Source organism: Priapulus caudatus, unplaced genomic scaffold (genome assembly GCF_000485595.1).
Source record: "Priapulus caudatus unplaced genomic scaffold, Priapulus_caudatus-5.0.1 Scaffold819, whole genome shotgun sequence".
Classification (NCBI taxonomy): domain Eukaryota; kingdom Metazoa; phylum Priapulida; class Priapulimorpha; order Priapulimorphida; family Priapulidae; genus Priapulus; species Priapulus caudatus.
The window spans coordinates 146,125-156,185 of NW_014577880.1; the positions used below are offsets into that span (position 1 = coordinate 146,125).

General features: G+C 41.8%; 1 long non-coding RNA gene across 1 annotated transcript in view; it reads right to left on the minus strand.

Moving 5' to 3' along the window:
• Positions 1-9,120, minus strand: part of LOC106813754 — a 21,289-nt gene extending 12,169 nt beyond the window's left edge. Inside the window, exons 1-5 of the long non-coding RNA XR_001394503.1 lie at positions 9,011-9,120; positions 8,684-8,721; positions 7,937-8,040; positions 6,794-6,934; positions 2,816-3,092 (exon numbers count right to left, since the gene is read on the minus strand). This is a non-coding gene — a long non-coding RNA (uncharacterized LOC106813754). The remainder of the gene's footprint in view (positions 1-2,815; positions 3,093-6,793; positions 6,935-7,936; positions 8,041-8,683; positions 8,722-9,010) is intronic.
• Positions 9,121-10,061: the final 941 nt, after the last annotated feature.

Sequence of the window (10,061 nt, forward strand, 5' to 3'; positions counted from 1 at the left end):
ATGTTATGTTATGTCATGTCACATGTTAGGTTATGTTATGTTATGTCATGTCACATGTTAGGTTATGTTATGTTATGTCATGTTAGGTTATGTTATGTTATGTCATGTCACATGTTAGGTTATGTCACATGTTAGGTTATGTTATGTCATGTCACATGTTAGGTTATGTAATGTCACATGTCATGTCATGTCACATGTTATGTTATGTTATGTTATGTCCTNGACTGTTCGACAGACGACCATGCACCCCCAGCGAAAGCCATGGCCGGATATTCCACCACAACCCGCGCCCACCGGCCTTTAATAATAAAATCACAATAAAATAATAATGTCGTGACGCGTAGCACGACAGAACATCGAGATTTATTGAGCCAGATAAAATTATCCATACAGATCACACTTGGCTGAAGCGACCAACCACTATACTATACTAGAACACACGTGCAAAACAACACGCGCACAGGCCGTCAGGGCCTGCACACGGCAGCACCGGCACTGCCCGCTGCAGCCTACTTTGAGAAAAAAAAACCCGGGGGCGGCACTCCATACATTCCACTGCAAATCAGAAAAAAAATGGGGGGAGGCCTCGGACACCTAACCTCAGACTTGAAAATGGAGAGTCTCTGAGAACTAATGGAGTCGCCGAAAACTAGGGCCCGGAACCTAGAAATCGTATGAAATTTAATGCGATTGAAACTGGACAACTTTACATAGAGAGGTCCCGAACGGTGGGAACCCTTCCTAGATCAACTCCTCTGACTCTAACCAGTACCAAGCTCAACGCATACGCCAGCATAGTCGAGCCTTGGTGACAAGATAGCCTCTTTATAAAACCTCTTTCAACCTATATGCTGCTGAGGATACTCTCCGCAACGCTGTGCATGAAAATTTCATGCGATTTTCGTTTCAACTTTATTCGATGCTAACACTATGTCGCCAACCGTGTACATGCTCATTCTCCATATAACGGTACATGTGAACTGTCATGAGCGTTTATGTCTGCGCGTACATGCTGAAAGGCGTATATCAGAGAGACATGATACAAACCACAAATAACCAAGCCGGTATCAATAAGCCAACCTAGCTACAGAACTTGTCCATATACATGTTTTCATGTACATAATCATGTACATAGAGTGAGATGCAAACAAGTAACCCCACGTCCCAAAATAGTTCTAACACCTCGCAACACACAACCTTAAACTGTACGATAGCGTAGATCGCGCGCGCGTTATGATGACAATAACTTAGCTTTGTGAACGCAGGATGACGCACAATCTGAAGGACGATGGTAACCTCGTAATATTCTCAGAATTCTACAAGTGGCATGAGAAACAATTAACCATTACGTATTTAGGCATTAGTCATTGAATATGCGCAGTAAGTACTAACAAAAAGAGGAATATATCACATGCGTCTCACGCCATTCTTGCACACAGGCGGTCACTCATTGGAAAAAATAGAAAAAAACGCTGATTTCTCCGTTCGATCTATTGACAATAAAGTCACCGAGATATAAATGGATATTTCTCTGTGATTAACAACTCCGATATAAATTTAATTAATTACACTCGTTTTAATTAACATATGTGGTAAAAAAAGATGCGTCAAGGGAGTATGTTATTAAATCCGTATTTACTTATTATCCTCTTTATCGCTAAAAATTTCTATTAACAATAACACCAAAAGCTTGATTTAAGCAAGTTTTTTCAGTTTTTCTCGAGATAAATATAAAAAATTATAAAAAGAGAAAATCCTACGCGACTATTATCGTCACTATAGTATTGTATCCTCACCTTTCTGGTAGTGAGAAATATCCAAAAATAAACGGAACAAAATTTACCGTGACAATAAGTAGTGCTGAAATTGTTCATAAATCGTTTGCTGTGAATACGATCATTGCCAATTAATCTTCACTAAACGCAATAACCCGGCACAACGTAGAGAATATAAACCTTAAAGGCTCACAATGCGCATCCCACAAACGAACATACTAGACTAGCAAATAGCTTCGTGTCATAGCATAATATACCTACCTTATGAGCAAAATAAACCTCTAGTTCCTCCCATTTCACTAGCGCGTGTCGCTTAATAAATAGGTATTAAAATAATACCCTCCAAGTGTGAAACATTCTCTCCGATCGTTGTCTGACAGTTTCCCCAATCCCCCAACAACAGGTGCAGCGGTGCTGCGGTACAGCGGATACGGGCGCAGCAAAGAATAACAAAACATTGACGATTCCCACGTCACCAAACCTTCGAAGGCTATTTTGGCAAACATATCGCGTTTGCGCCAGACATGCCAGTTATCTCCCACCTCTTCTTGTTGGTTTTAAGCAAACGCGCAGTGAACATGGGAGCGAACTAAGTTATTTTCATTAAGTAGTGGATTACTCATGACACAAAATATTTGACTAGTCTAGTACTTGAGAAATTAGCGTCTTGTAATGCGCATTGTGAGCCTTTAAACCCTCTTTACATCACCGTAGCTATCTCTCGAATCACGCACTGCCACGTATAGTGTACTATCGAGACATCCTCCATGGTACGTCGGTTTGGTGCAGCTCTAAACACTTAAAAGATATTGGCCCAATCAACTTCACCACCGAGGCCCAAATTCCTACCAAGACAAAAGCCGGTAGAAGAACGCGAAATGATCGAGGCAGCAAGCAGACATATCCTTTCCAGCCCGGCCACGGCCTTAATAAAGACTAATATTCAATAGCTCTGTCGATAATCATCCATACTTTCATTTACGTAGAAACCCGGTGGTGCGCCAGCCGGGTACAGCGTAACTAATTACTCTATTGAAAACCTAATACATTACAAATACATTTTACATGAACCTCACCGTTGTTCTTAGCAATTCTCGTATCTTCAAAATTAAAAAATTTCTTAAAAAATTTCCTAACGATCCGCACGATTTCATTTCCAGAATCGCTTCTCGTTTCTGCGGCTGCAATTTTTGTTGGCTTCTGGTTTCGGAGTAGTGGAGTCGTCGGTGGCTCCATCTGGTGTGGATGTGCGCGGAGGTTTTGCGTATCGTGCGCTTATCGCTGCCATCTGTTCGTCCGTGAGAACGGGAGAGTTACCTGCAATACAAACGCAAAGCAAGTCAAGGAAAACACGAAGGATAACAACATGACGGATATCATGAATTAAAATACATCTCCAATAATGCTGTGTCGTGTCATGGCCGTGTCATGTAATGTCATTCGGTTATGTCATTCACAATGTTTGGTAATTAAGTCACATGTCATTGCTCTCATGTCACATTTATGCTTAATGTCCGTCACATGTTTAGGTCATGTTAATCATGTCACATGTAGGTTTATGTATGTCATTTCAGCATGTAGGTATCGTTATGTCATTTTAGTTATGTATGTTAATGTCGCTATCACATTTAGGTTATTTATTCATGTCCACATGTTAAGGTTATGTTATGACATGTAGGTTATGTAATGTTATGTCCTTTCACATGTTAGTTATGTTATGTCACATGTTATGTCATGTTATGTCACATGTTATGTTATGTTATGTCATGTTAGGTTATGTCATGTCATGTCAGGGTTAGGGTTATCGTTCATCGTTTCGTTCATCGTTATCGTTTCTCGTTTCATTTTAAAACGAGATTAAAATCGTGACCCGCCCAGAAAATCAACCTCTAGAAAACATTCCATCACATCTATAAATATGGGAAAAACGGGAAAGAATGTGGAAAAACTCTCCCCAAGTGTTCCAGTGAAGTGTTAGGCTAGGCTCGACATAAACACGTCTACGTCTAATCGACGTTACAACACGTTACCACCCCCTGGCGAGTAATTCGCGTTGTCCAGCGACCCCACTTTACTCTGCACTCGTTCTATGGGCGGCAGGCCGGCACTCTCTATTTTCTTGTCTCCGCCTCCAGGCTGGTGCTGGGTATTCCCTAACCATTCCACCCTTGGCTTAACATTCCACTCTAATTTCTGGTTTACGACCTGGACAGATCACACACCCGCGCAAGGTGAATGCAGAGGAAGAACCCAAACAAGTACCGCGGAGCGACAGCGCTCATCTCACGTCTACTGCGGTGACTCTGTGGTGGAGTGGTGGGATTCTAGTAAACCCTGTTAGTCCCAAATGTGTTCACATACGCGCCAAAACAGTGGAAGGCACAGGGATGGTATCAGGAACATTCTCAAAGGAATGTTCGTTGGGATCGTTATGAAAGTTGCCAAGAGATGGCGCGTACGTTTAAGTGTCTTAAGATTAAAGATGGAAGCTCCCATCATACGTAGTAGCAACAACTATTTGCAAGACAGAATAGGTAAGCACTCATCGATTTACCTACGCAAGCCTACAGGCTGAAATAGACAGCTGCCACCTGTGAAGCGTGCCGGATGGCCTATAATAAGGAGGCAATGCCTAACCACGTTATGAGTTATAGGTAGCCATTTTATTACTGCTCATATGTTGTTATGTGACGTACGTCATCAACGATGTGCATATATGGTACATGAATCTCATTTCGTAACATCCCCCTTCCTTTGAAGTTAAATACAATATCCCCTTTAACAAACCATGTTCTAATAAATTGTACAATATAATGCCATTGACCATAACATGAAATGCTATACTTTTCTAACTTCTAAGTCAACCTTGCTTATTTTAATAACACCTTGAATTAATAAATGTTGTCCATACTATTATACTGCGGCCATTCGAGAGTGATTAGCATAACAATGTACTCAAGTAAGTTCTATTATGTTTCAGTGTACTTCCACTTGGGTTCCTATAAAAACATATATTATTAAACTCTCAAGAGAAACCTTAACAGGTAACACATGGATCCATAACTTGCTTGACCAACAACAAACGATAAACAATAGCGGCAGTCTTTGACACTGTCCATATCCTTCAATACATACACATTGGGGCCAACTTTGGTACCCTCCTGCCTTCCTTAAAAAAAAAAAATGCAAAGAGTAATATTTTGTTACCACCAACCAGAAAAATCTGTCATTATATTCGCGTACCTGGCGCTGTATGATTCACTATGGGCTGAATATATGGCCGCCGTTTTCGATTGTGCGACTGATCGGTGCGTTATGTTAATCAGAGGTGTGTTTGTGTCAGAGTGGTCGTGAGTTGCGCTCTGCGTTGGGTGTGTTCTGCGCTATGGACTGTCTGCATGGCTAGTGGGCTGTTGTGGATGTTTTGAGTGGTGGTGCGGGGGTCGTTCGCAAAAGGTGGTATACGTTGGCAACTTCTTGCGCATGATTGGGCGTATTACTGACCGCGATCTTCCCTCAAGTGGAGCGGATTGGCGGCACCGTGGGGGCCCCCAGGTTCGGCACACAGCCCTGAATATTCAGCGGGTATGCCACGTGTGTTCCTGCGGGGTGTAGGACACGGACCTGTTGTTCCAACGTGAAGTGGTGGGGAAGCTCTGTCCCGCATGTCTGTCATGTGTTTCCTTCATTTCTATTCTTGCCTCTTGCAGGAGATGCTCCGTGTCGGATGGTGCCTTCCACACTGCTGTGTCCGGGTCATGTGTACAGCTTTCATGTGTACAGCTATCTGTGTACAGCTCATGTGCTACAGTTCTGGTGTACAGCTTACATTGCTGTACAGCCTTTTCTGTGTACAGCTTCAGTGTGTACAAAGCGTCATCGTGTACAGCTTCATGTGCTACAGGCTTCATGGTGTACAGGCTTCTGCGCTGACAGCTTCTGCGTTACAGCTTCATGTGTACAGCTTCTGGCGTACAGGCTGTCTGCGGTACAGCTTCTGTAGCTACAGCTTCATGTGTACAGCTTCATGTGTACAGCTTCACGTGTACAGCTTCATGTGTACAGCTTCACGTGTACAGCTTCACGTGTACAGCTTCATGTGTACAGCTTCACGTGTACAGCTTCCATGTGGTACAGCTTCTGCGTACATAGTATGGGTACATGGAATGCTCATACTCGTAACCGCACCGTGCCTACACTAATTTAATGCAGCCAAAAAAACTACACAGTACTTCATCACCACCACATGCACTGGCAGTGGTATAAAGTTTACATGTAACACACTATGACAGTAGAAGTCATGGCCATGGTTGCATACAGCGACTGCAATTTTTTTCAAGGACTTTCTATGGACAGATCTTCTATGAGCTGTATGCGTAAATTCAGATAAAATTTAGGTCTCTTGAAAAAGAGACTCCATTTTAGGTCCTTTATCAGAGAAAAATATCAATTGGAGTCCTGTATGAAACCATGGGCGCATGATGTACTGGTCAGTTGGTGTTTAAAAGGGTGAACATCAAGCCACTGGTCCTAATTTAGGAACCAATGTTGTCATCGGGTTTGGATGTTCATACACAATGTGAGACACGCGAGAGACTATACGTCCGGTCAATGTATTAATTTGAGAATAATCGCCATTCGTTAATCACTGCATGTCACGAGCGTCTAAATCTTAACCTGGATCACATTTAATTGAAACCACTTCTAAACATCTGTCACTTCTACAACATTACCTTGGATTTACTGGGACTGATCGTTTAGGTGACTTACTGTAATTTATGCATCATCATTTAACTGTCTATCGTGTCTATAGCTTTTTAAACTCATTTAACGCAATTTTTATTGAGGTTTGCACATAATTATTGATGGTACAAAATTTCTTTTTATTACAGGCTTTTTAATCTTTTAATCTTTTTAATGATTCTTTCTAAAAATTCAAGGACATTTTCATGAAATTCAAGGACTTTTCAAGCACAAAATCAACATTTACTAAATTCAAGTACTTTTCAAGGACTCACCTCAAATTCAAGGACTTTTCAAGGACTGTACGAAACCTGGTGGTACTTCCTGGTCGTTATCCGGTGGCTCTTTTTGTGCGTCCAATTTTTATGTGTTCCCGCTTCTTCTTTTTTTTCTGCTTTTTTATTGGTGTAGCATTGCTACAAATGAAAAAACACTACAACTTTAGATATTGTACGACATTTTGTTTCTTAGCTATTGTACGCGTTTTATGTCACGTGATTGGTTACCATTCAATGTGATGTCTGCGAGCTAGGGGACACGATATATATTTTTTCCCACGATTGTACGCGCATATAATATACTATTAAGATTACTATGATGAATACCAGCATTGTCTAACGATGAAGTTGCATGCGATTTTTAAGGACATACGGGTTGGATTACGATGTGATATAATATTACGGTTGTACGGTTGCGGGTTGATTATAGTTATGATATTGTGCGATGGGGATTATGAGAAACAGTATGTTACGATTATACGCTTAGACGGTTACAGTTACAAGCAGACATATCACGATGGTAGGACAGCCTTTAATACATACAGCCCAGAATTACATAGAGGTTCTTCCAGTCGGGAGACTGGTTAAGCCGATTCCATCGACTTTTGTTATGGCAGGGTGAAATGTAGCACGGCGTTTTAGCATTAAGATAGACATGGGGAAATCCGACACATTACCCAGGCAACGGTTCGGGCGATGAACTCAGAAGCCATTAGATACATAATTAAGAACACCCGTAATTGAGAATGGACAAGGGGCAGTACCGAAGGGTGCAAAGCACATTAACATCAACAAGAATGCGGAGGGCTGTAACAAACAAACGATCATTAAGCGGACATCGGCCACGAGTATCGGCACTCCGGCCGGTACAAGCGGACGGGCGTCGCGACCGGTCATTGTGGTCACTAGTCGTGCCATAAACTAGGAAGTCTGTTTAGGTCGCGACGAACGCGCGTACGGTTTAAAAGAGAGAGGTTTTGAGGGAAACGGGGGAGTCACCGACTACAACTTGGTATGTGTATTCACTGTTACTATTCGGGTTTAGAATAAAGCTACTGTCAACGAACGTACATTTCAACGCTACACCGCCATGACACTGCAGATCCACGGGGCGTACAACCAACCACCCCCTCCCCCTACCTTTTAGTGGCTTCTTTTGGTGGCTTCTTGCATTTTTTTTGGTAGACCATGCATGTCCTCGAGTCCGTTTCCTCTTGGTCATAATTGGCGTGACAGCATTATCGCTACAAATAAAAATACACTATTAATTATTATGAACAAGTACGAAGTACTCACAAAACTGCAGTTTCCTTTGTGTTTCTCTTCACGACAGACTATAAACTTGCAGTCAAGTTTTCATACAATATGGATATATTTCTGGAGTAACTAGAGCCGCAGAGCGTCTAGGCTCATCTGAGGTCTGTCGCTACGGTTATAAACGTAACATTTAAATCGTGCGTATTGACACCTTTGTTAGGCGCAGATATGCAGATACGCAGTTGCGTACACATCTTTTCAGCAACCTTCTGCATTCCTCCCAAATCCCATTGGTTAATACAAATTCGCGTGCCGTTTAGATTTGTGGCGCAATTCTGCATTTCCTCCCTATACCTTAAGTTAAGGAGGGAATGTTCCCTTTCTTTTACACCTCTTGACCTTTGACCTTTGACCCCCAACTTCGACATCGCAACTCGTTTTCGGATTACCCCCCTACGTCCTGAATATCGTGACCGTACGTCGAGCGGTTAAGATTTGTGCCCAACTGTTGACGGACGGACGGACGGACGGACGGACGGACGCACGGACGATTGTGCGATTCTACAAGCTGCATCTGACTATGTCAGCTAAGCTAAAAATTATATAACATGCTGTATAGAGCTTACTTACACAGGAGGTGGCGATGATTCTATTGGCTCACTTGTTTCCTAATACAGCAAAAAAGAACTGTTAAAACTACAGGTCTATATATTTATGAGTAGTCAGTAACTTTACATAGGTGATAAAAAATTATGCAATTTGAGTATTTTTTCTACTAGCAACTTTGGTAATTTTTAACAATCATAATGGATTCGTCTCACGTGACTCATATACTCAACCAAACAATAAATGAATTGTCAGAGTTTGTGGTCCCAACTATGGGCGAACACAGGTTACTCTTGATTTTTCTTCACAAAGTGCCAACTACATTCAAGAATACAAGGTAAAGACTTTTACATCGGCAAAGTTGGACACGAAGGTTGCTGTGGGCATCTTAGCCAAGGTCTGTTGCTGCAGCTGCCATGTGAGCTCGTCGACATCATCCTTATATTTCTAAAGGGAACCAGACAAATGTTGAACTTATTATGTATAACTTGCTTTTCTATTAAGAGAGTATAGTCGCGTTCACACTGTCACAGGGGCGCAAATCCAGGGGGGGACAGGGGGACATGTCCCCCCACGAATTTTCAGAGGGGGGACATCATATCAAATGTCCCCCCTACGATTTTGGATCACCATGATTTTGTGTGTAAGTGTGCGTGTGTGTGCGCGCATGTGCGTGTGTGTGTATGTGTGTGTGTGTGTGTTTGTGAGAACCTTTTTATTGTGTGTGATAGTGAGTCAACGATTGGCTTCTTTCCCTTTTTTGTTGTTGCCAGTTTTCATTTTATTCAAGTGCATTTGAGAGCATAATAATGATCATGCATGATAATGTGTCTTGATAAATTTAGTACCGTTTTTTTAACACGTTTTTTGTTCTTATATTAAATAATTCTTATGCAGAAATCATCAAGAGAAAGTATTTTTCTTAATCCTTGAATCAGTGTCTAATGTGAGTGATATCTCCTAAACTTTCATTGTCCTCTTTGCGTGAATATAGCTTGTGTTTCCAGCTGAGTAACTGAGCATCGGTTTTAATAATGTAATTTTCATTGCAAATTGATATACGCATATATGATATGACTGGACCAACAATAATAACGGACCAATATATTTTGTGATCAGCCTCAACACCAAATGATTGGTTTTTCTGCTTTTTGTTTTCTTGATTTTATGACTGCAGTCTGCATGTGGACACCAGTTTCGTAATCTTATCACAAACCAAATGCATGTGTGTGTGTGTGGGGGGGGGGGGGTTGTGTGTGTGTGTGTGTGTGTGTGTGTGTGTGTGTGTGTGTGTGTGTGTGTGTGTGTGTGTGTGTGTGTGTGTGTGTGTGTGTGTGTGTGTGTGTGTGTGTGTGTGTGTGTGTGTGTGTGTGTGTGTGTGTGTGTGTGTGTGTGTCGTGTG